A 27,000-nucleotide genomic window follows, 5' to 3' on the forward strand; every position below is an offset into this window, starting at 1 on the left:
TCCAGTTTCTATATTTTTCAACTGCTAAACTTGTATGTAAATGGTACTCATGTAAAGTACTCCTCCAATCTAGTTTGCTCTATATGAAACGTTTAAAAAAAGCATAATAAATAAAAAAGACCCCCCCCCTCCAGCTTGCAGCCTTTGGGTCCAGACACCATAAAGAAACAGAAGCATGCTCAAAAACAAGGAAGATGAAGAAACAACGTGCAGCCATGGAGCACGAAGCAGAGCGGCAAAATAAAAAAGTAATGCGACACTCTAAGTTATACGGCCGATCGTGCAATAATTCATGTAACAAGGTCAGTCTCCAAGGCGGTAACAAAACAACCTCAAGGCGGGACAAATGTAAAGCAATTACCTATGAAATAAAGGGAATTTTGAAAGGCAGGCCAAAACACAAAGGCAAGTGATGGCAATGAGATGGGCGTGGTTAAAGCCCACAGAGTAGATTACAGCATGTCAAGAGAGCAGCGCACGTGCGCTGCTATGCTCAACCTTAACAGATGGAAAATAATGCTGCACAATGTGTTGCCTAATTTACTTTTGATTTTAGAAGATATGCCACACAATTTTCCTTTCTTTTCTACATAATTTGCCTTTTCTTACTACATAATTTAATCAGACCATGTGCCTAATTTGGTTCTCCTCTGTCTCATATTTCTAGTGGTTCTAGAATTGGGTTTTGCAATCAAAACAACTTCTACTACTGGCAGCCGTCCCTATTGCCCCATAAATCCCTAGCTACGCAGCTATGATTTAACTCTCACGGCGGCTAACCAATGGAACAAAGGTGAGTGACTGAACGCGACTTTTGACTATTTATTGTCTGGGGAACTAATATGCCTAATTTTAACAGCGATAAATACATTGGTAATGCCTGGCAAAATCAGCGTTTTTATTCCTTGGCAACTTCCAAAAGCGAGCAGTGTGGAAATCATTGCTCCATTTATCTTGCCATACTCGTGAAAAAGTTTACCATTTTGAGCAAACATCTCAACATATGCAGATATAATTTAAATGTATTATTTCACGAAAATAGACTCAATCATTTATCACAATATAAACTGCCCCTTTCAAGCACAGGCTTGCTAACTCCATACTTAACTACTTCCTTTGACCTATTGCCTATGTTTTCTTACTTTTTTACAAACTTGTTGGAATGAATTCCAAGGGCAAATTCCTTGTGTCTTTCCAGACCTGCAAGGTTGCTAGGAACACACAGGGAAGTCTGTGCTATTCTTGCACAAGACTTGTTTTTCAGAAGGTTTTGTTTAAAAGAAAGTTGCATCATATCTGAGAGTTGTGCAATCGAAAGTTGTATAACAGAGTGTAAGTAAATAAAAAAATCTTCAAAACCTGATACCTTCAAGTGTAAGTTTGTCCATGTGCACTGATTAGATCCCTTGTTATAGAGGAGTAATCCCAAAATAAACTGACCTTTGCATGCCGGTAAGGAGAAAACAGCTCTGTTTTATCTTTATTTTGTAATGGAATAACACTCTGGTTTTCAGTTTAAGAGATATCTACAAACATTGTGTGTTCATGACACACTGTATATGGAAAAAGAAGGTTGACAACATTAGTAGTTAAAATGTAAATAGGATTCATTTATTTTTAGCAAACCAAAAGGTTGATGATTTATTGCAAAGTTTAGCCAGTGTAAGGGCAAACAGCATTCGCAGAGTCGGTTCTCTGCCTCGCAATACTAAAAAACTATAGGGCATATTTATACTCCATTTGCGCCGAACTTGCCTCATTTATTTAATACAAATTTGGCACAAAACTAACTCCACATTTATATTTTGACATAAGACACGTCTACCGTCAAAATATTGGAGTTTGCACAATTTTTTAGATGCTTGAACCTACCATGCGTCAATGAAATACAAAGTAGGTGTTCCCATCTAAAAAATGGTGCTAACCCCATAGCCCTATATTTATCTCCCTGTGCTAAAATGACGCACGGGTGGGAGGAGGGGCTAAAAAATGGTGCAAAGCTTGCACCAATATTTAACGCCTGGGTCAGACCTGGTGTTAGGGGACCTGTGGACCCATTTCCATGGTGAAACACCATGGAATGGGGCCACAGGTGCCCTCCTCAAGCCCCAGAAACACCCTTACCCACACCAGAGGTACACCGGAGGATAGGGGACCCAGTCACAGGTAAGCAGGGTAATTATAGGTAAGAATTTTATTAAGTGCCATCGGGGGCCCAGCTTGGGGCCCTCTGCATGGCACAGGGTGCAATGGCCATACCCAGGTGACCCTTGTTCCCTGTACTGGCCATTGGGGTGGTGGGCATGACTCCTGTCTTTTCTAAGATAGGAGTCATGTGGTATGGATGGTTTTGCATCAGAAAATGAATCTGGGATGGTTAGATGCATTTTTATTTGCCTCTAACCAGCCTAATGTCATTTTTTGGTGCAAACCCCCTTCTCCCATATCACCACACCCACCCAACTATCGCCATTTTTTTACGTTAGCCGACCCTTTGCGCCGGATGCACCATTTCATAAATTTGGTGCCCAGCTGGTGCTAAGGAATGGCGCAAGCCAGTGCTAAACTTTTTGATGCAAAACTGCGTTAGTGCAGTTTTGCATCAAAAAGTATAAATATGCCCCTACCTGTGCTGCCACCCACAGGAGCAACATATTGGCTCAAATGTTTCCTCATTGACATGTGCCAAAAGATTACATTGCCTAGGGTGCCGAAAATCCTTCAACAACACTGAGCACCAGATTGGTTGGAGAAGACAGAAAAGATATGGATGGAATACTGCAGAATCGGACTGGTACAGAAATTAAGCCAGGGAACAAAATAAAACTGGTCCCCTAGAGAATCAGATAGTGAAATAAAATAAAGCTGCCCACAGTTGCAAAGTGGAGCAGTTCTAAACTTGTAGTCACTTGTATATGTATTTTGGAGATTATAGGAGACCACATGCATTTGTGCTTGCTGCAGGCAATGTTTGTGGTAATATTATGGAAATCAGAGGAAACATTGGCTCAGCAGACGTTAAACCAGTTTCACAAACAGCTAAAATAAGGCCCACATACTGACTCATCAGACCAATCCATTGGGCACTGCCAGGCTGCCCTACATGCCATTCCATCCCCGTGGAGAAAATGTATTTCCCATCAAAGAGTTAAGTTTGTTTTTTTAAAATCATATTATCAACTGGTTATGGCCAACAGAGTCACTGAGGGCCTGATTTACAAAGGTAAACTTAGGCTTTCATCTACGGTTACTCTTTTTGGTATTCACAAACAACATATAGAAATATAGATGGGTAACAGTGAATTACAAGGATGTTTTTCAAAGAGGGTTTTGGAGTGACATGAAATGGACAACCAGAGCGAAGCTTGAGGTGTCTATAATGTTGGTCAGAAGCAGAGGTGAAAATCATCCCTATAATACACTTTACACCCATCGATAATTTAATGTTATGTATGGCCCACCAAATCATTTACACCTGTTTTCAAAAGCTGGACTGGGGCAGAGGAGTAATGGGGAGTCATGCATAGCATAGCCTCTCCTACTGTCACAAATTAAAAACAAAATATCCTGACTTCCTGTCACCTACCCCCACCACTTTCTCTGTCTTCCCTTCCTTCTCCATCAGAAGCTTTGCTCCCGGCAATTAAAGCTGCTCTGACTGTCTCCCACGGATCCCAACTAGAGCAGCCTGGAATTCTTTTGTGACAGTGAGTTAGATCTCTAACCCACCTTGCTACGTCAAAGCAGTGATTTATCACATTTAGAATGACATTCACGCTATTGGCTCTCAGTGAGAGCCAAACATAATTTAATAGTTACTTTATGGCTGCGGAGACTCCGCTGTCCAGGCAGAGAGCACAGCACAAAAAAACATAGGCCTGTCCTATCTTTTTATGCTCAAGTTCTCTGCCCGTGGAGTTTCCACAGTTGTAAAGTTACTATTAATTAAATTGTTTGTGTAAACAAAAAAGAGTAAAAGAGTAAACTTACGCAGAAGTATAAGTTTACCTCTGTGAATCAGGCCCCCTACCGCCACTTACCAACACCATGATTATGCAATATTTATATTACGGCACACCATGGCAGTTGTTAGCACAGTACTGTCAACATTCTTTACACTATTGTGGTGCTTTGCTGCACTAGCATCAAAAATGTTGATGCTAATGCAGCAAAGCACAAGGAGGCCCATAGGTTACTATGGGTGCATTATTTTAATGCCTGCTCTGAGCAGGCGTTAAAAATGACAGATAAAATGGTGCACTGAAATGCTGTAAATTTCAGTGCGCCATGTTTTTAGGCCTCCCTGTCTCAGAACACCTCCCTTGCATACCTTATGCCTGACGCAGGCATAATGTGGCGGAAGGGTTTACAAAGTGGCGCAATGCAAGCATTGTGTCACTTTGAAAATATGGCGCCAGGAAAAGGCCACCTTAGCACAAAACAAAAAATGATGCTAGGGCGACGCAAGGTGGTGCAAGGGGCTTGTATATATGCCACAAGGACTGTTATTGAAACCATGGTGGATCCAAACTGAAAGATCTTTAAATGCCCTTCAGTTGCTCGGAGAAAGCCCATGGTTGCCATTTACTATAAGCTACATGGAGGAAAGTGCCTTCTTGCCTGGCATGTTACCCCCATATTTCACTGTATATATGTTGTTTTAGTGTGTGCGTCACTGGGACCTTCCCAACCAGGGCCCCAGTGCTCATAAGTGTGCCCTGTATGTGTTCCCTGTGTGATGACTAACTGTCTCACTGAGGCTCTGCAAATTAGAACCTCAGTGGTTATGCTCTCTCTGCTTTCCAAATTGTCACTAACAGGCTAGTGACCAATTTCACCAATTCACATTGGCATACTGGAACACCCTTATAATTCCCTAGTATATGGTACTGAGGTACCCAGGGTATTGGGGTTCCAGGAAATCCCTATGGGCTGCAGCATTTCTTTTGCCACCCATAGGGAGATCTGACAATTCTTACACAGGCCTGCCAGTGCAGTCTGAGTGAAATAACGTCCACGTTATTTCACAGCCATTTACAACTGCACTTAAGTAACTTATAAGTCACCTATATGTCTAACCTTCACCTGGTGAAGGTTGGGTGCAAAGTTACTAAGTGTGTGGGCACCCTGGCACTAGCCAAGGTGCCCCCACATCGTTCAGGGCAAATTCCCCGGACTTTGTGAGTGCGGGGACACCATTACACGCGTGCACTATACATAGGTCACTACCTATGTATAGCGTCACAATGGTAACTCCGAACATGGCCATGTAACATGTCTAAGATCATGGAATTGTCACCCCAATGCTATTCTGGCATTGGGGAGACAATTCCATGATCCCCCGGGTCTCTAGCACAGAATCCGGGTACTGCCAAACTGCCTTTCCGGGGTCTCCACTGCAGCTGCTGCTGCCAACCCCTCAGACAGGTTTCTGCCCTCCTGGGGTCCAGGCAGCCCTGGCCCAGGAAGGCAGAACAAAGGATTTCCTCTGAGAGAGGGTGTGACACCCTCTCCCTTTGGAAATAGGTGTGATGGCTGGGAAGGAGTAGCCTCCCCCAGCCTTTGGAAATGCTTTGAAGGGGACAGATGCTGCCCATCTCTGCATAAGCCAGTCTACACCGGGTTAGGGATCCCCAACCCTGCTCTGGTGCGAAACTGGACAAAGGAAAGGGGAGTGACCACTCCCCTGACCTGCACCTCCCAGGGGAGGTGCCCAGAGCTCCTCCAGTGTGCCCCAGACCTCTGCCATCTTGGAAACAGAGGTTTTGCTGGCACACTGGACTGCTCTGAGTGGCCAGTGCCATCAGGTGACATCAGAGACTCCTTCTGATAGGCTCTTACCTTTCTTACTATCCTATCCTCCTAACTAGGTAGCCAAACCTCCTTTTCTGGCTATTTAGGGTCTCTGCTTTGGGGAATTCTTCAGATACCGAATGCAAGAGCTCACCAGAGTTCCTCTGCATCTCCCTCTTCACCTTCTGCCAAAGGATCAACTGCTGACAGCTCAGGACGCCTGCAAAACCGCAACAAAGTAGCAAAGACGGCTACTGCAACCTTGTATCGCTTCATCCTGCCGGCTTTCTCGACTGTTTCCAGGTGGTGCATGTTCTGGGGGTAGCCTGCCTCCTTCTTGCACCAGGGGCACTGAAGAAATCTCCTGTGGGTCGACGGAATCTTCCCCCTGCAACCGCAGGCAACAAAAGACTGCCTCACTGGTCCTCTGGGTCCCCTCTCAGCACGACGAGCGCGGTCCCTGGAACTCAGCAACTCTGTCCAAGTGACTCCCACAGTCCAGTGACTCTTCAGTCCAAGTTTGGTGAAGGTAAGTCCTTGCCTCCCCACGCTAGACTGCATTGCTGGGTACTGCGTGATTTGCAGCTGCTCCGGCTCCTGTGCACTCTTCCAGGATTTCCTTCGTGCACAGCCAAGCCTAGGTCCCGACACTCTAACCTGCAGTGCACAACCTTCTGAGTTGTCCTCCGGCATCGTGGGACTCCCTTTTCTGACTTCGGGTAGACTCCGGTTCACTCCTCTTCTAAGTGCCTGTTCCGGTACTTCTGTGGGTGCTGCCTGCTTCTGTGAGGGCTCCCTGACTTGCTGGGCGCCCCCTCTGTCTCCTCATCCAAGTGGCGACATCCTGGCCACAGCAGCATCCAAAAACCGTAACCGCGATCCTTGCAGCTAGCAAGGCTTGTTTGTGGTCTTTCTGTGTGGGAACACCTCTGCAAGCTTCTTCATGACGTGGGACATCCATCCTCCAAAGGGGAAGTTCCTAGTCCTCTTCGTTCTTGCAAAACACCAAGCTTCTTCCATCCGGTGGCAGCTTCCTTGCTCCCTCAGCTGGCATTTCCTGGGCTCCTACCCACTCTCGACACTGTTGCGACTCTTGGACTTGGTCCCTTGTCTTACAGGTACTCAGGTACGGAACTCCACTGTTGTTGCATTGCTGGTGTTGGTTTTCCTTGCAGAATCCCCCTATCACGACTTCTGTGCTCTCTGGGGGTTGTAGGTGCACTTTACACCTACCTTAAAGGGTCTTGGGGTGAGCTATTTTTCTAACCCTCACTGTTTTCTTACAGTCCCAGCGACCCTCTACAAGCTCACATAGGTTTGGGGTCCATTCGTGGTTAGCATTCCACTTTTGGAGTATATGGTTTGTGTTGCCCCTATACCTATGTGCTCCTATTGCAATCTATTGTAACTTTACACTGCTTGCATTACTTCCTTTTGCTATTACTGCATATTTTTGGTATTGTGTACATAAACCTTGTGTATATTTGGCATCCTCATACTGAGGGTACTCACTGAGATACTTTTGGTATATTGTCATAAAAATAAAGTACCTTTATTTTTAGTATATCTGTGTATTGTGTTTTCTTATGATATTGTGCATATGACACCAGTGGTATAGTAGGAGCTTTGCATGTCTCCTAGTTCAGCCAAAGCTGCTCTGCTATAGCTACCTTCTATCATCCTGAGCTGCTAGAAACACCTCTTCTACACTAATAAGGGATAACTGGACCTGGCACAAGGTGTAAGTACCTCTGGTACCCACTACAAGCCAGGCCAGCCTCCTACACTACATAATTTGAGATTGATCATGTAAGTGATGGCAATTTCACCATGCTCGTTCAATCAAGGGTATTGTAGAGCGTGATCTTGTCACCCCGCGGGTTTCCTAGGCACTGGAAGGATGCTGCCGGCCTAGTCCGGCTGACGATGGCAGTTGAAGAGTCAAGCCTTAAGCTGCTTTCTGAAGCCCTTCAGAGAAAAGGAGGTGCACAGGTGGAGGGGGAGGTCGTTCCAAGGTCTGGCAGCAATGTTGGAGAATTTGCACCCTCCAAAGTGATCGCGGTGGATGTGGCGGGCCTGGGCGAGGGAGGCTGACTGAAGTTCTCTGGTCAGTGGAATGTGAGGCGCTGTTCATGTAGATGGGTCTGGCATTGGGGAGGGCCTTGTATGCATGCATGAGGAGCTTCAAGAGGCATCTTTGCTGGATGGGGAACCAGTGGAGGGCCCTGAAGTGGGGAGTGATGCTGGTTCTTCTCCGCATTCTGGATGGTCTGGAGGCGGTTAACGAGCTGTTTCATGGTAGTCGAGTCGGCTAGAGATATGGGTCTGGGTGACTTTTCCTGGAGGAGATGAGGATCCATCGGAAAATCTTGCAGAGTATGCTGAGGATCTGTTGCTTTATGATCAGATGAGCATCCAGGGCAATCCAGAGGATGAGTATATGGTCAGTGGATTTGGGTAGGGAACAAAGGGTGGCGGGCCACCATGGGTCATCCCAGGGACAGGGTTTGTCCCCGAAGATGAAAATCTCCATCTTGTTTGAGTTTAGCTTGAGGCAGTAGGTCCTCATCTAGGTGGTGATGTCGCTCATGGTGTTTTCGAAGTTAGTTTGTGAGGTGGCTTTGTCGTCTTTGAGACATCGGATGAGCTGGGTGTCGTCTGCGTAGGAGATGATGTTGAGTCTGTAGGTGCGTGCGATGTCTGCCAGTAGTTATGTAGGTGTTGAAGATGGTGGGGCTGAGGGAGGAGTCCTGCGGGATGCCACAGATGATGTCTTTGGTGCAGAGATGAAGGGAGAGCGGAGGAGCAGCTGTGTTCAGCCAAAGAGGAAGGAGATCCACTTGAGTGTGTTGTCTTGGATGCCAATGCTGTGAAGTTTGGTGGTGAGAGTGTGGTGGGAGATGGTGTCGAAGGCTGCTGATAAGTTGAGGAGGATATGGGCCACTGTTCCCCAGGTCGAGGGGGCATCTGATGTCTTCTGTTGCTGCAATCAAGGCAGTTTTGGTGCTGTGATTGGGCCAGAAGCCAGATTGGGATGGGTCGAGCATGTTGTTGTCCTTGAAGTAGTCCTTGAGCTGGCGGTTCATGGCCTTTTCCAAAACTTTGGCAGGGAATGGGAGGAACAAGATGGGGTGGTGTTTTTCTTAGCTTGATGGGGTTGGCTGAGGGTCTTTTCAAGAGGGGCTTGACCTTGGTGTGCTTCCAGGTGCTGGGGAAGGTTGCTGTGGAGATGGAGGTGTTAAGGATTTCTGTGAGGGAGGCTCCGTTTACTTCTCTTACTAGGTTGCAGAAGCAGTGCAGGCAGGGATCCGGAGTGGATGGAGGTCATGATGGTTGCGGTGTCTTTGGTGGATAACTGCTTCCATTCGATGTTCTGGTGGGGCAGGGAGTTGTGGGTCTGGGTGCGGGGGTGATTGAGGTCGGTGAGTTAGGGGTCGAAGTTGCTGTAGATGTCGGCGATTTTGTGGTGACACACTATTGGACTAATAGTGTGTCGCAGAGGGTTTGGGATGGGTGAATTGTGTTCTGTGTGGCGGAGGGGCAGGAAAATTCTCTGATGATGCTGAAGAGTTCTCTGGCATAGTTGGTTCTTGTTTTGATGTAGGTGGTGAGTGCTTCTTTCTTGGTCTCCCTGAATCAGTGGTGGTATCTGTTGAGGGCGTACCTGAGGGAGTCGAAGTTGGCAGGGGTCTTGTTGGAGCGCCAATGTCTCTCTAGTTTGCTGCAGTGACATTTGAGGGTCCGAAGTTCTGGGGTGAACCATTTGGCTTGCTTAGTGGGCTTCCTGCTGGTTGTGATAATCAGGAGGGCCATGGTGTTGGCGGCTGAGGAGATCCAGTTAAAGACATTTTGAATGCTGCATTAGAGGGTGTCTGCGAGGATGGGTCTAGCTTTTCTGAGGGCAGCAGTCCAGGGTGTTTCAGCGACATTGATCCAGTTGTAGCGGGGGCAGGGGGTTTAATCGGTGTTTCAGGAAGTCCCTCGATTGTGAAGTGGATGATGTTGTGGTCAGTCGATGTTACCTTGGTGGTGTGGGAGAACTTGGCTCAGTCACTGGTGGACAAAATGGGGAAGTTGGCTCTGTCACTGGTGTAGAAATTGTGTCCTGTGCTGTGCGTGAGGATGGTGACCAGCTGAGAAAGGCTGATGATGCTTATGTTTTCAAGGCGGAGTTGGAATCGTTGTGGTCTTCTAAGTGGAAGTTCAGAAAGATGTAGTGGTTGGAGTCGACTGCCAGGGGGGCAATGAAGTCTGGGATGGAGTTGCAGAAGCTGTGGCGGGGGCCAACGGGTTGTGTAGGTGAGGGTTCCTCTGATGGTGATAATGGCTTATGGTTTCATCTGGAAGTTGAGGTGTTCCATGATTGGTGTTGTGTCGTCATCTGAGGTGGTGCGGTAGAGGGAGTCCTTGTGGATGATGGCGATACCTCTGCAGTGTCTGTTAGGGTGGTTGTGGTGAGTCATCTCATATCAGGGGGTATAGCAGTGGAGAGGTCTGCTGCAGATCCGGGGGTGAGCCAGGGTTCAGTGATGGACATTATGTCGGGTGCAAGGGTGGTGATGGTGTTCTAAATTTCTATGGCATGCTTGCAGAGGGATTGGAAATTGAGTAGTATGCAGTGGAGTTGAAGTTTGTGGCTGGGTGTCTGCTGGGTCGAGATTTTGGTGGTGCCAACGTCACAAGAGAAGCAGCAATTGTGGCAGAAGAATGAGCCTTTGATGGATCAAGGTGAGGTGATGCTGCAGTGGGGGTTGTGGGTCTTCGGCCTGAGGTTTTTGATCTCGTCGGAGGAGTACTGGTGCTGGGTTGCAGAACAAGGGGTCCTGGCGCTAGGCACAGTCCAGGCGTGCATGGGTGCAGACGGGCTTGCCTTTTGCATGCCTGTTGTGAGGTTGAGCAACGACTACCATTAAGTATGCCCTGGGAGGGACGCGGGGAGGCAGGAGGCATGGTCTGGCGGAAATCCTGCCATGTTTCTTTAGTCCAAACTTACTCCCACAGTGCCTGCTGAAATAATTTTGGGGTCGTTTGTCTGCCAGAACACCCTGTACAGTGGAATCCTTTAACTGGAAATGCTACAAAGTCATATTTATTGTGTGCTACTAATGAAAAGGTGTCATTAATTTTCATTTGGGTAATTTATTTCTGTTTTTGTTAATGCACTGCACACATAAACAACTGAAAAGAGAAATATCTCCTTGCAAAAATCAGATGACAAATAAATTAAGAACAATTTCAAAGTCAAATGTGAAAAATATAGGCCAAGGAGAAGAGAGGGGTAAACATATTTTTGTTTTTATTTGTATTTTTACACAGCTTGACTCTGACACTAAATAAGCGTTAATACACTTTCTAATTAACGACTGTACAAAGAACTGGCAACAGAAGATTTGAAAACAAGAGGGACATGCAAAAGTAAACACATAAGAAAGAAAAGCTCTGGGTCATGTAGTTTATAACAGATACCTAAGGGATGAAATAATGAAACTAAGAAAATGATGAAAAAAATAGTCTTTTCAAGGTATTGTCTGTTTTATTGCCTGGAACCAAGATCAGCCACTCCTTGTGCTGACCTTTGGTTAAACTGAGGTGCACCCTTGTGTTGTAGGAAGAGAATGTGCCGCTCCTCTCTAGCAATGTGCCCCACCTAATCAACAGTCAGCGGGAAGCTGTAAACAGAAAGATTGGAAAGCCTCCCAAGATCAGCCCTGCATCCCATAGCTGAGAAGTAAGCAAGGCAGGCAAAATAATAGCATGATTGTGATGGGTAGTGTGCTAAGTATTGAACGCCATTGTCCAAGTGTTCTAGAAAATGTCTGGTGTTATGTGCTGGTGGCCTGTTACAGTGTCACAAAAGAGCTGAGGTGGGTATTTGCAAGTAGATTCCTAATGATATGTGTCCTTGAGTTGAGATGGGGGTAGCCCAAATTCTGATCGGTCTGTTGTTTTGTCTCCCATGTGCTCCATTCTGACACTTAGAAAGACAGTATCTAATAGAGGATGTTAGAAATTGAGTTTCTGCATGGCAGGCGTATGCACCCTGGCCAAGCAGAAACCACAATCCTAGTTAGCCTTTGCACACCTTCTGGTAGCTTGGCACAGAGCAGTCAGGCTTAACTTAAGAGGCAATGTGCAAAGTATTTGTGCAACACTTCAAACAGTAAAACAGTGAATAAACCACACAAAATGATACCACACCTAGTTGGAAAAAATGATTTTAATTAAATGAACAAAACAAGAGCAAAACAACAAACATCCAATAGGTAGAAGTTAAGATATGCATTTTAAAAGATCAAATTGTACCATAGTGCTTAAAAGCATAAAGCACCAACTGGGGCCATCTGCTCACCCTAGACTGGGTAAAATCTAAAAGTTAAGGCCGACCACAAAGAAGTGCGGGTTGGATACAGTCCCAGGCAGGACCTGCTAAAGATTTACCTTCTCAGATTTGAGCCAGGGGTCTAGTTCATGGCGAAGAAGTTCTTCGAGAGCAAGGAGAGTGTTGCTGATGGTAGCAGTCACAAGCGGTGATGGTTGCTGTACGAAGAAACAAACTTGCGGTGGCTCACGCATTTTCTTTGTGTGAGCAATGTGATTCCGGTGGGAGCAGGTCCACTCGCAAAGAGCCCAAAAGCTTGATTTCAGGAGCCACAAAGCCACTTTGAAGGACCCAGGACTGAATGGGCACCTCTGGGGTTCAGGAGCTGATTGAAGATGGGTCCAGGAGCTGTAGCAATTGTTTTGGAAGCCTTTTGTGTTCCTGAGATTTCAAAAGAATGGGAGGCAAGCTAGCAAGCCCATAGAGTCACTCTTTTTCTGGGTAGGAGCGTTTCCGGGCCAGTACCTCTCACTACCAGGCAAGGAGGGCAGCAGGTCAGCACAGCAGATCAGAAGTCCAGCAGATTCCGGCAGAATCCAGCAGAGGGGCAGTCCTCTCAGCAGCATAGCAATCCTTCTTCCTGGCAGAGTATCCATAGGTCCAGAAGTGCACTGAGTTGGTGGTGCCTGAGGTCCAGTTCTTATACATGGTGGTACCTTTGAAGTGGGGGAGACTTCGAAGAGAGGCCTTTAAAGTCCACAGAGTCCCTGCCCTTCCTGCCTTGGCTCCAGACTCACTACATAGGGGTATGCACACCTTTGTGTGGGGCAGGACACAGCCCATTCAGGTGTAAGTGTCAGTTCCTCCCTCCCATCCTGCCTAGGATGGGCCATCAGGATGTGAGGGCCATCAGTCACACCTAAGCTCCCTTTGTGCGTGGTTCTCTGGAGCGAATGTACAAGAGCCTAGTTGTCACCCACCCACACGTGTATTCAGAGACAAGCAGAAGGCACTAGCTGGTTAAGGTAAGAAAATGCTAACTTTATAAAAGTGTTTTCAGAATTACAATTTTAAATCCAACTTCGCCATAAGATGGGAGTTCAAAGTGTGATTCCAGAGGCACCAAACTTGGGGTCCCACCTCTTCCCAAATGGAAATTACACTTGCAAAATGTAAAAAAGCTAATTCCAATGTTATCCTATGGGAGAGATAGGCCTTGCAGTAGTGATTAATGCATTTAAGAATTTTGTACTACTAGAGCATGTAAAACTTTAAAGAACATCCCCTGTATTTCAAATCACATTGAATCAAATAAAGCACAGCTATTCACCCATAAGGGTCTCAAGGCATGGAGGGGGTTTGTCCTCGGAGCTTCAATTGAAGAGCCAGGTTTTAAAGTCCTTCCTGAACTGATGCAGTGATGGTGACTTCCTGTGGGTGCAGGTTGTTCCAGCTCTTTTCTGGGAGGAAGGTGAAGGATCCTCTACCAGCCGAGGTCTTCCGCAGGATATGGTGGCTAGTGCTTGCTGAGCAGAGCAGAGAGGTCTGGTGGGGGAGTAGAAGGTGATGCTGTGGTTGAGGTAGGCGTGTCCTAGGTCATGGAGGCCCTTTTATGCATGTACGAGGTGTTTGAGGTTAATCCTTTTCTCAACAGGAAGTCAGTGGAGGTCTCTTAGGTGATTGGAGATGTGTTTGAGGCAGGAAATGTCTAGGATGATTCTAGCGGAGGCATTTTAGATATGCTGTAGGTTCTTCAGGTTCTTCTGGGTAGTGCTGGCTTAGAGGGCGTTGCCATAGTCGAGTCTGCTGGTAACCAGGGCATGGGTCACGGTTTTGCAGCAGTCCTTTGGGATCCATCTGTAGATCTTCTGGAGTAGTCGGAGAGTGTGAGAACAGGAGGTTGTGACTGAATTGTCTTGGAGGGTCATGGTGAGTGGTGAGTTGAAGATGAAGCTGAGGTTTCATGCGTGGTCTGTAGGAGTGGAGGGGTGCTAAGGGTGGATGGTCACTAGGAGTCATTACAGGCTGACAGGCTGATGTGGAGGGTCCCAGGATGAGGATCTCAGTCTTGTCTGAGTTTAGCTTGAGGCAGCTATCCTTCATCCAGGTGGTGATGGCTTCCATCCCATTGTGGAAATTCTTCTTGGCAGATGTGGGTTTTTCGATCAGAGAGATGATCCGCTGGGTTTCGGCGCAGGAGATGATGTTCAGCCCATGGTTCCTGACGATGGATGTGTAAGGCAGAGTCTGACTGTCTGGGTTCTGCCAGACAGGAAGAAACGTATCCATTGTGGGGCCTTTCCACGGATGCCGGCTGCGTGGAATCAAGAGCAGAGGGTGAGGTGGGAAACCGTGTCAAAAGCAGCTGATAGGTCCATTAGGATGAGGGCTGCTGTATGGCAGCGGTCAAGGAGTGTGCGGATGTCATCTGTGGCAGCAATGAGGGTGGTCTCCATGTTGTGGTTGCTCCTGAAACCTGATTGGGAGATCTCCAGGATGTTTTAAATACACTGCACCCTGCCCTTGGGCTGTTCATGGGTGATATATGTATTAAAATGGAAGGTTTGGGCCTGACAAGAGGGTTAACTTGCCAGGTCGAGATGGCAGTTTAAAACTGCAGACACAGGCTCTGCAGTGACAGGCCTGAGACATGTTTGAAGCTCTACTGAAGTGGGTGACACAACCACTGCTGTAGGCCTTCTAGTAGCATTTAATTTACAGGCCCTGGGCACATGTATTGCACTTTATCAGGGACTCATAAGAAAATTAAATATGCCAATTGTGGATAAGCCATGTTTTAAGCAGAGAACACATGCACCTTAGCACTTGTTAGCAGTGGTAAAGCGCCCAGAGTCCTAAAACTAGCAAAAACATGGTGAGAAAAACAATAGGGCAGAAGGCAAAACATGTTAGGGGAACCACACCCAGCATGCCAGGTCTAAAAGAGGGCTTGACAACAAACTGCAGACTATGTTGGCAGCAAGAACAGCCTCTTCCCCATGTCATCTTCTATTTTGTCAACCTCTGAGCATTCCTGTGCCATCTGCATTTATTCCAACTATTCTTTCATTTTCATGTGGGCTCCATTGTGTGAGCAGCTATAGTGATGTGGTGGGTGAGAGTAAATGTGGCCTGTTAGTGATAGTCCCATGTTGCTTCTTTAGTGCTGGTTGCCTGACCACCCAATGCCTGAGAGTAGGTACAGGTTGGCTCTGTCATGGTTGTATAATGTCATCCAGAATAGGTAGTTTTCTGTTGATGGCCATGTATGCCTGTGGAATGTCCTGTATAATATGCTTTAAAACTGTGTCATCAATATATCTTCAAGATAAGGTGTAGCACTTGACACTTCTTAGGGGAAGTGACTGACACTGACAGGGGGAAGTGAGAGTTCATGTGATTGGAGTAACGGTGGCACAATTGTATGCATCGGAACGTGACAAATTCATCTAGTAGGATCGAGCTGGAGTTCAGTCCTTATATCCGACTGTATTCATGCTAACGCCCTGCTGGTGTCCAGGGTCACTGCATAATACCTATAACCTGGGAAAGATTCGGAGTATACATAGAGCAGAGCTGTGCATGAAAACTCCTCTGCATGTTGAAAGTGGCGTATTTATTGACAAGGTTGTAAACAAAGAGGTGTCTGTCCGGAAGTTTGATAGCATGCTGTATGAAATTAATTATCTATATAGTGTGGACGAATTCCCTCTGTGCTCATTGTTTCTGTCTCTGTGGGCATGAGTCGTTTCATCCCAACTGAGGTTGATGTGCTTCTGTGACTTTCCATAGTGTCTTTCAGTTGTGTCTTTACTGACTCCTAGGTGCTCAGTGGCATTCTGTTATAATGCAAATAGCTGTGTTATTTCGCTGACACTGCAGGCAGCAATTTTGATGGAATATAATGTAGGGCTTGACCAGGTGTAGTTAGTTCTTGGTGATGTCCTTGGTAAGTTGGATTCTTTGTAAACATTCATGGTTGATGTAGTGAGATATTGATCTCCTTTGCAGGCCTATTTCTTTCCTGCAGGCTCTTTTCCTGAATCTGTGTATCAGTGGTTGTTGCATATTAGTGCTGGAAGCAGGGGAACTGGGGGTGCTGCAGCCTCCCCTCCAAATTATATCATGTTGGAGTTCAGAAGGTGAATCAGCAATAAGCATGCCTTTAGATTTTGTGTTTATCTTATCACATTTCCTCAAAGACAAAGGTCAGATTTGATGCTATGCCTTCCAACACCTTGCTGCCTATTGGGAAACTGGGTTTACTTATACTTCTCTGACTGCAAAGTGAGAGTATTTTATAAAAGTGACCTAAGTGACAAGCTTGCTGGGTTACAGGAAGTAAAAAGAAAGGTTATAGGACATCAGGTATTTTTCTAACACAAAACAAGAGTTCAATACTTTTAAATGAACCATACACATATTTCAAAATTTATTTAAAAAATTATCAGCAATTAGGAGAAAAAAAATTAAGCATTTTTTGTAATTCTGAAGAATTTTAGCAGAATAAAAAAATCAAGACGTTTGGTGCAGCATAAATGATAAATATTCACAGAAACACGATTTTCACACATTACCGTTTGTGTGCTATATAGTTTTACTAGTAAAACTGTATGTTAATGCAAATAAAGTTGCACAACCACAAAAGTGCTCCGAATTGCATCACCGGCTACATAACACACTCCTACCACCAGTAGCGGCTAGTGACCTTTGAAAGTAGTGGGGTGTAAAAGTTAAGGAAATAGCCACCCCCCTACTGTTTGTGTGGCTTGAGTGCCCGATGGCATTTCCTAAAACAGCCTTCGAATCTTGTTAGTCACCAAAGAGGTGTGAAGAGTGTAGATGAGGTGTGCGTGATGTCTGTGCACTTCAGATTCAGTTTAAATCCCTACACACCTTTACACATTTCACATCCACTAAAACAGATTACCTGAATCGAGGCCTACCCAAACCTTGTGTCTAAAACTGAATTTATACAACGATTTGAAATAGTCAACTCAGAAGCGCACATGCTCCTTTCAGCTGCTTATACAGCAAAACACTGTTTTAGCACACGTGTGAATGCTTTTAACAGGAGCTGCACAAAAATACCCCAGCGTCTCCATAAACCTCTTAAAGAGGACAGGTGATCCATTAGAATAAACAGCCAGGACCAACATGGACCTAATGGGTTTTGACCGTGAAGATAAGAAACTGCAATAGAGTAGACACCACACCAGTGCAGAGGTGACATCGGGACAAAATAGTCTACACTCACTTATTAGTGTAAAAGGACATTTATTAGGACAGGATTGCAAACATAACATATCACTGAAATACCTGTAACTTCAACTTATTGACCTTACATCCTCCCCCTTTGAACTCTCCTCATTCTTCCTTTTTATTTCATTCCTCCAATCTTGCCTCCGTTCCAGCATCCATGTACATTCCCCCACAAATCCCTTTTTTCCTTCCGTCCCCTGTCTGTCTCGGGCATTCCCCACTCTGTCATCCTTCACCTGTTTCTTCTTCTCCCCCTGGAAGGGTGGCAAGGCCCGCATATGACTCTCCACCCACTCCCATCTACTGCTACCAACTTCACAAACCTGCCCCAACCTTGGCATCATCCACCCCTTTGCTCTTGCCCCATTAGCCAAGAACCAATTCACTTTACCTTATTCCCTATGTTCAACTTCGGAAGAGGCCGTTCCCCTAACCTACTCCCCCTATGTATCTCCACCCCTAGACCCTCCCCAAACTAGCCCCAACCAATCCCTCTCCTGCCGTGTCACTTCCTCTGTCCCGAATCCTCCAGTGGAGAGACTAGACTGTGTCTGCTCTCCACGGGGCCCTACATTTGAACACAGGCACTTTAATGGGCCATGAACCAAAGTAGGCAAGGGGGATTTGATGTCACCCACGTGATTAACAACCTCACACTGACGAGCTGTCCATTAGATCTTTGATTGCAGGCCTGCTGTTGGCAAATGCGGCGCTAAAACGATTTTGTCCCAGAGCTCCCTTCATTGCAGCAGCAGAGGCACATTTAAAGCAAGGGACCATTTCAAAAGAAACTTTTGTTTCATGTCCACACACAGGTCCACTCTTTGCGTTTGCTCAGCTGTCTTTTATTCGCATTATTTACATCATATCACTCACAACCTTACCCGTCTTCCCTGTGAATTGATTTTGAGGAAAAAGGCTATTCAGTGACCAAGCGTGAGGACTATTTTGTTCAATAAATCAGCAGCAGAAAGCAAGAGCTGCATGAATTGTTTTCTTTTTGAGCTCTGCAGTGCCAAATCCACCATCACCCAAACAGGGAAGCAGCACAGACTCCTTTTTCTACACCACAATGGAAGTTATAGAAGTTAAATATATTTATATATATATATATATATATATATATATATATATATATATAAAACAGAGTACCAGCTGCTACCAAGGTTATGTAAAATGTCTGTGATTTTATGGATAGCCAACCTCACCGGAAGCTAAACTGGTGAGCCAATTCCAAATACAGACATGTGCCAGCCATACATCGCCTTTCCGCAGAGGCCTGTTGTGTGCAGCAGCAGTACTGTCTGTCAGTGCTTTAAATGGGGCGGTACTCTCCGGTACTGAGTACCGGCACTTTTTTATTTTGAGAGGGAGAGTACCGGCATATCTCAAGAAAAACGTAATACTTTTAATTGGAGAGAACCGGCACTTCTCAGAAACAAGCAGGTACTCTAGTACAGAGTACCTGCACTTCTATTTTTCCATTTAAAGCACTGCTGTCTGTGATTTCAGGGGGGATTAGCAATGTTTGGGCAGAAGCGGTGTGTGATCGTGTACACGCATGGGGCCCTGTTGTGGTGTCTGTTCTAAGAGGGCTGCCTTCGTAAGCATATTCCAGTGTGTACTGTGAAAGCCAGTGGACATAAGGACTCGCAGTGCTGCTCAGCTCGGGTGTGTGCGTGAGTGTGCGTGAGTGAAGCGGAGAATGACAGTGTGCACAAGCCCCTAAAGGACACAGTGAGCCTGGCACTTTATTCCTTCCATCCGGGAGAAGCGGTGTGGGATTGTGTACACTGGGGCCCTAGTGTGGTGTTTGTCCTGTGAGGTCTGCCTTCATGAGAACATGAGCACATGGCATCATTCGCTGTGAGAGTCGGTGGGCATGGGGACTTGCAATGCTGCTCAATCCGAGTGTGTGCAAGAGTGTGAGTAAGTAAAGTGGAGAGTGATAGTGCAGTTCCAAAAAATATGTGTAATGTGTGCATTACCTGATGCTTGCTGTAGACCATGTGCACTGGCACTGCGAGAAACCTGCAGGGTTTTTCGTCTCAGCTCCAGACCTTAATAAATCGCGGCACAAACACTGGTGCTTGAGCAAACAATCTAACCAATCTTGGAGCTTCCTTCATGCTGTTTTCAGTGTGGGAGAAGCACCAGGATTGGGTGGAGCAGGCTAACCCAACGCTCCCTTTTATGCTAGAGGCCTGCACCCCCGAATCCTCTGGGCTGTTTACAGCTCAGATTGGCGCTGTCTGAAGTGCGCATGTCGGGGTGGCCGTCTCAAGGTAGCCGGCCAATCAAACACGTGCACTGCGCACTTTACACTCTAGTCATCCCTGATTCTATGTTGCGAATCATCACAGGAATAATGGCCGCCCCCACCGTGGCTCACACTTGCGCCAGACAGGGCGCAGGACACCACTTAATGAAACAGTAATAACTATTTTATTTACGTTTGCTGCTAGTGCTACACTAACAGCAGGCAGGGTGATGCTCCTCTGCCCAAAAAGAGGAACCACCACTGCTTACCACTCTCCTGCTAAACTGGCGAAGTACATTTGCTGCACTCGTTAATGTGACCCTTAGATATTTCACAATCGCTATAACTTTAGTTATGTAACATTAATGGCAGTACCCGCATTCTGACAATTGTTCCAGCACCACTGGTGTAGCATACCAATGAAGTTGTCAAATAAGTTGTCCTCTTCTCACAGTTTGTCTGCATGAGCATAACCCAGTCCTGAGTCATTCATGCATATTGCAATGAGCTTTATAAAGATTGTAAATGTTGGCCTACGCACCTCTATGAGGACTGCTTTGTGTGTACCAGGGTGTCTTTCAACCAGTAGCTTCTTTATCCATGAGTCAAAAGTAGCAAGTGTTTTATTTTAGGAGCTCACTTGGACTGTCTACTCACCAATTTGCATTGCTCATAACTTTTAGCTGTTGCCTTTGTATGTTCTTTACAGCTTTAAGTACAGATGTTTCTGTGCCTGTTAGCTCCTTTTCTCTGTAATTCACAAGGTGGGTGTTTGATTCTGGTTTGGTAAGCCTGCAGAAGGCTTATTCGCATGGTCAGAATGTGGCCATGCCAGTAGATGTTAGTGATTTATTTAAAATTGTTGGTTGTTTGATTATAGACTTTGCTTCTCTACATGAGTATGGTTGAACAAGTATGTATCTTCGCACGATACAGCTTGCGTTTTTGGTTTGTTAAAATGATTCGATTGATACAGTTTCACCCATATGTTCAATGTGATGTTCTCTGTCTGTGTTGTCATAGAAGCATGAAAGCAAATCTGACCAGCTCATCTGTCTGTGCCTTTTCTGGCGCTTACAGTTTTGTACGTTCACCTTACAAATCCACAATAATGCAACGAGAATTTATTATTACCCTTTCAAAATCCAAGCAGCCTACATCTCAATCCTTTTGCATTTCTTATTATTTATGAAATACTATTAATGTTAGGGCAGGTAATATGTGTTTTTTATGTGCTCACATTAGCCATTATGCAGCGGATGGGGAAAGTAGGCTAACCAGGGTTCTGCTAGGTTCTACTCCTCGCATTAGCGTTTCAGATAATCAATTAAACTCTGACTTGGCACCATAAAAACATGTTTGTCATCAGTGAGGTTTCGATAGGGAGAAGGTACTTTAATGAAGAAAATTCTCAATATACACCTTTTAGACAAATTTGGCCATGGCATTTTCATAGTAACTGAAAGCATTTTTGGTAAGAGAGACAGGTATATATTTAGTCAGATACTGACACACCCGGGTTTCTCTATCATCCCTTCAGAAAACAGGAAAAAGGAAAATATGTCTAGAACGAAACAAGGTAGAACGTTGTGAGCAGTCTGCTAGATAGCTTAGTCCCTGATAGTTTCGAGACATTCTTGCTTGGCTTCAGCATCTCCTAGAAACCTTTACCTGCATCATGGAACTTTCTGTTATTAAGTTGTCATTTATCATAGTATAAAAGTACAACATTTGTTTGTGTGCTTTACTTGGTGTAGATAAAATTCACGAAGGGCCTCATTATGAGTTTGTTGGTGGAACTGCCAGACTGCCATGTTGGGGGTCCCAAAAACACTGCCATGTTGGTGGTCTTTCAGACTGTCCCGTTACGGCTTACACAAGCAGAACCTCCGCCCGGCAACCAGAAAAGGCAAACCGCCAGTGGCAGCCTGGAAAAAGGCAGTCCAACCTCCTTTACCGCCAGCCCCGCTACCAACCACTGAGCATATTACAAGCACACAGCCACCGTGGCAGACCCACATGGTGGTCAGCCTATGGTGGTCCAAACCACTGCGGTTCGCGGTCAGCATACCAATACACAACTGCACATTGAAGGAATTTGAAAAAATTACAGCTGACACACATTGCAACACTTGACACACCAGCAAGGGACCCTATAACACACGCCTCTTAGCATTTGCCACAGAATACACACAAGACAGAGCACATATTTTCCACAGAGTCCCATATTAGGTACCCCTATTTTCACTATCCCATTGAATACCCTGTACACATTATTGTCAATTCACACCACCCTTTTGCACTTCACCAGTTTTGTAAGTCCCTGTCACCCATTTTGTTTCCTTTTTTTGCACCAAGTTATGTTTAAAAAAATCCCAGTTTCTCCGAAGATGAGTTGTGATTCATGATTGATGAAATTATGAGGGAAGAGCCACAATTGTTTTGATCTCAAGTCCAGCGTACTTCTCTCAGTAAAAAAATGGAAATGTGGGACAAGATTGTCTACAGAGTGAATGCTGTAGGCATCACCCTGCTCACAAAGGAGAGTATGAGGAAGAGGTGGAACGACCTCAGGAGCAAGGTCTGTTCCCTGGTCTCCAGGCACCAGCTGCAGACCAGGAATACTGGTGGTGGCCTTCCCAGTGTCCCATTAATACTCTGTCCCTGGGAGGAGACGGTTCTTACCATCCTCTATCCTGAGGGATTTGAAGGAATACCTGGTGGAGTGGAGTCTGGTAAGTCACAACACAAAAATATGTCACTAAAAAGCTATGTCATGCATGATCTTAGTTCAGCTTTTGCATCATTTACTGTTACTCCACTCACCAGTCCAGTGTCCACCTGTCCAAAGACATCCATTTGGCAACTCACAATTGAAGTGTATTTACCTGGGAAGATGACATATGTATAGTGTCTGTAGGACAAGGACGGGCATAACTACAACTCCCAGGAGGCAATGCTCCTGTGACTCCAAACACAAGCCCAGTGGTCACTTGCCAAAATACTCCTATCTGTTAACTCTCAATTGAAGTTTACTTACCTAGGGGCCGACCATTGTAGAGGGTGTATACTAGAGGCAATGAGATGACTACAGTTTCCAATAAGCTGTGTTTCTGTACCTCTAACCACCAGACTACTGTACCTGAGGCCAAATACACCTGTGTCTCAACTTGCAAATTAAGGGGGATATTTATAATCCCCTAGCACCACCTTACGCCACGTTAGCGTCAATATTTGTTATGTTAATGTGGCCCAACAAGGCCAAAATCTCTGCACCGTATTTACAGAGTGGCTCAATGCATGCATTGCGCACTCTGTAACCCTTTGCTCTACATTATGCCTGTTCCAGGCATAATGTATGCAAAGGGGGCATTCCCCCGTTTGGGGGAGCCATTTTGTTTTTTACAGCACTTTTAACACCTGCTCAGAGCAGGCGTTAGAAATGCGCTTCCATTGTTTAGAATGGGCCTCTATGTACTTTGCAGGAGTAGCACCAAGATTTTTGCACTACTCCTGCAGAGTATATCAATAGCGTCACATTGAATTACACTATTGCCCCCTACCCCGCGCCATGGTGCACCATATTTTAAATACAGCGCACACATGGTGGTGGTAGGTGAGTGCTAAGGAGCGCAGGGAAAGTGGCGTTGCACTCGGTGCAGTGCCACTTTCCATAAATCTTCCCCCCATAAGTTTGCTCACCTGGGGGAGGGGATACCATGTGTCCAGTGTGTGAAGTACAGGGAGTGACCTGACTACTGCTCCGAATAGGACCTGTCTCTGTAACTCAAACCACCAGACCAGTGTACCTCAGGCCAAATACACTTGTGTCTCAACTTACAAACAATGTTTACTCACTTGGGGGGGATACCATCTGTCCAGTGTGTGAAGTACAGGGAGTGACATGACTTTAGCTCCCCATAGGCCCTGTTTCTATAACTCAAACCACCAGACCACTGTACCTAAGGTTAAGCACATCTGTGTATCAACTTACAAATGATGTATACTTGCCTGGAGGTATATCATCTGTCCAGTGTGTGAAGTACAGGGAGTGACTGGACAGCAGCTCCCAATAGGCCCTATAAGTTGATACACCGGTGTCTCAACTTACAAATGAAGTTTGTTCACCTAGGGGGAGAACATTGGTAGAGGGTGTGAAAAACAGGTAGTGACCTGACTACAGCACCCAATAGGCCCTGTTTCTGTAACTCAAACCACCAGACCAATGTACCTCAGTCCAAATACACCTATGTCTCAACATACAAATGATGTTTACTCACCTGGGGGATACCATCTGTCCAGTGTGTGAAGTACAGGAAGTGAACTGACTACAGCTTCCAATAGGCCCAGTTCATGTATCTTTAACCACCAGACCAGTATACCTCAGGCCAAATACACCTGTGTCTCAACTTAAAAATGAAGCTTACTCACCTTGGGGATAACATTGGTAGAGGGTGTGTGGTACAGGGAGTGACCAGACTGCAACTCCCAGGAGGCTCTGTTACTGCCACTCCAATGACCGTTCCAGTGTCCTTGTCTTTTTTTTTTTTTTTGTAACACACAAGTTTATTAGTTAATTAAAACCATAAAACCTTTCCTTCCACATAAAGGTTTAACAGAGCAATTTTAGTGCAATAAGGCAATTCCAGATCTTAATGAAAAATATATTAAATGTCCTTCCACGTAAAACATTTTGAAAAAAAGAACTTACTAATGCTATATGGCATTAATAATAATAGGGCAACAGAACAAACTTAGTATAGGTAAGGCAAATACAGCGTGAAAAGGTCCTGTGTTTAAAATGAAATGATATATGAAATTTTCCTTCCACATAGAAATGTAAAAGAGAATAGAAATAGACCAATGAGGCATTATTAAAGATTGGACAAAGTGGGAAGAGATCTTCTGTTGATTTTGTTTACCCCTACTTAAGTCTAATTGTTAGTACCAGACTTTATTACCACACCTGCTAAGCAACCCGATTCAACTACCTAGAAGCCTTCCCTTCTTTAACATATTCAGTGTGGGTTATAGGGATTTTGCATCCTTTTCCGCCATCCCTTTGACTTGGTTATTTCGAGAGGCTGTGGTTTTAAGAGAGAACATTTCCATGAATTGAACCAGAATAATGTTCAATATTGTGTTTCGAGGGTTAAAAGCTGCAATTAATGCTTGTCTGCAGGATCTAATTCTTAAACTGTTTAATTCTTTTTTCAGCAAGAGTCTCCTTTCAACCGCCAAAGCTGGTCAAATGCAGACCACATGCACCAAGTTTTCTTCTGCTAGATGACAGAGACGGCACTCCTGGGGGCTTACTTGCCGCTCCTTCTTCCATTTTGGCATGAGGTCTAACATTGGGACTTCACCCAGCCTAAGTCTGAGAAAGGATTGCTTTATTTTCCGTGAGTAGGAGCCAGCCATAAATAGTGATTCTTTAAACGTTTTGTAGGAGTTAAGGATCAACCAACTATGCTCCCTTTTGGTCAATGAGACCCTATCTTCTAGCCAGCTCTGTAGTTTACTTGCTTTATTCACGGCTTTATTGAAAACGGGGATGGGTAGGACCGATCCCATACCTCATCTAAGTTCAAAAGACTCTTACTTTTTTCTAGATACCTTATGCAGTTGTAGTTCCCTCTTTCTAGGATAATTTCCTGCCAGACTAGATAGGCTAAAGACCCTTTTAAAGCACAGCTCAATTTGTAGCAGCATTTAATATATGCAGCGGGTCGGGCTAACAACTGTTTGACCAGCATGAATTCCAGTCTGACCTGGGCTGGTGAGGCCTGCCTGGGGAGCCGAAAAACACGCTTATAGGTCTTTATCAGAAGCTGATCCAGTAGACCTACTTCCATCCCCCTCATTATTTCGGTCCCATAGGTGATAGTTGGAAGTAGTTTCGCTCTCATTACAGCTGTTAATTGGTACAGAGCCTGATCGCAGACTGAATTTGCTAGCTTACAAAAGGCATAAGTGAGGGCCTGCGTCTTGCTTTTTATTGCTTCTTTTTGTGGCGTGTAATTACCTCTAGCGTCCACCACAAATCCTTGGTATCTATATGATGTTACTTCTTATAGGGTTTTCCCATTCATATGCCATTTACATTGGCTGGTTGGCCTGCGGTTTAAGGTAATCATTTTAGATTTTTTATGATTGATTTCTAAATCATTAGATCCTGAGTACTCTTCTAATGCCTTTAACAATTTCTGCATGCCTATTCTGGTATTGCTGATTAGTAGTAGGTCATCTGCATATAGCAGATTGGATACTTGTTGACCGCCCAGTGAGGGAGAGTGGGAGGAATGACCATTTAACTTGGTGGGGAGGTCTGCTATGTACAGGTTGAAGAATGTTGGGGCCAATACGCAGCCTTGCTTCACACCCACTGTTGTTTTGACTGCCCTGGATAGATGAGAGCCTTCCCCCAATTTCATCTTCACCCAAGTATCAGAGTATATCATTTTGATGGTGTTTAAAATAGAATGTGGCATCCCCCAAAGTAGTGATTTAGCCCACAATTTGCTGCGGGGGACACAGTCAAAAGCAGCTTTAAAGTCAACAAAACATAAATAGGTTGGAGTCCCCTTTGCTTTTGCTCTATTTATGATCAGACCTAGCCCCATACTATTTGTTAATGTTCCTTGGTGCTTGGTGAAGCCGGTTTGATTAAAGGGTAGAATGTTGTTGTCTGTGATCCGGGCTTCTAGATGTTTTAGCACACAGCAAGAAAAGTACTTAAGGGCAACGTCTAAAAGGCTGATTAATCTGTAGTTGCTTGGGGAGAGCGTGCTCCCACCCTTATATGGGGTGGATTATTGATCCTTTCCAGGATGCCGGGACGTTGCCTGTTGTGAGCACATCGTTGAACATTGCAGCCAGAAAATTGGCCCATCTTTCTGTTTCTTGTTTGAATAATGCTTGTGGTAAGCCATTAGGGCCGGGGGAGCAGTCCATTAGTGACTTTCCAATTATTTTTAATAGTTCTGGTGGCGTAAATTTCAAAGCTTCAGGGATGTTGGGTTGCCAGCCAATCATATGCCCCTGAATTTGAGGGCCTTCTTCAATGGGCAGTTCTTTTAGACGGGACTTTAAATGGGATACCCATACATCCCCTGCTATATTTGCATTATTGCCTGCTTTTGAACCATTGTCTATTGTATTGATGATTTTCCAAAATCTTTTGGAGTCAGATGTTTTGATCGCGAAATGTAGTTTGGCCCACAGGGCCTACTGTTGGCCTTTTTTAGAGGTCCATGGATCCCTTTTGTACAATTTCCTATGCTCTCTCAGAGCGGTCAATATTGATCCATTATCTGGTCATTTAGTGTCCTTGTCTTGAAATTCCCTTGTTTGGTAACTCACAAAT

Source organism: Pleurodeles waltl, chromosome 5 (assembly GCF_031143425.1).
Source record: "Pleurodeles waltl isolate 20211129_DDA chromosome 5, aPleWal1.hap1.20221129, whole genome shotgun sequence".
NCBI lineage: Eukaryota > Metazoa > Chordata > Amphibia > Caudata > Salamandridae > Pleurodeles > Pleurodeles waltl.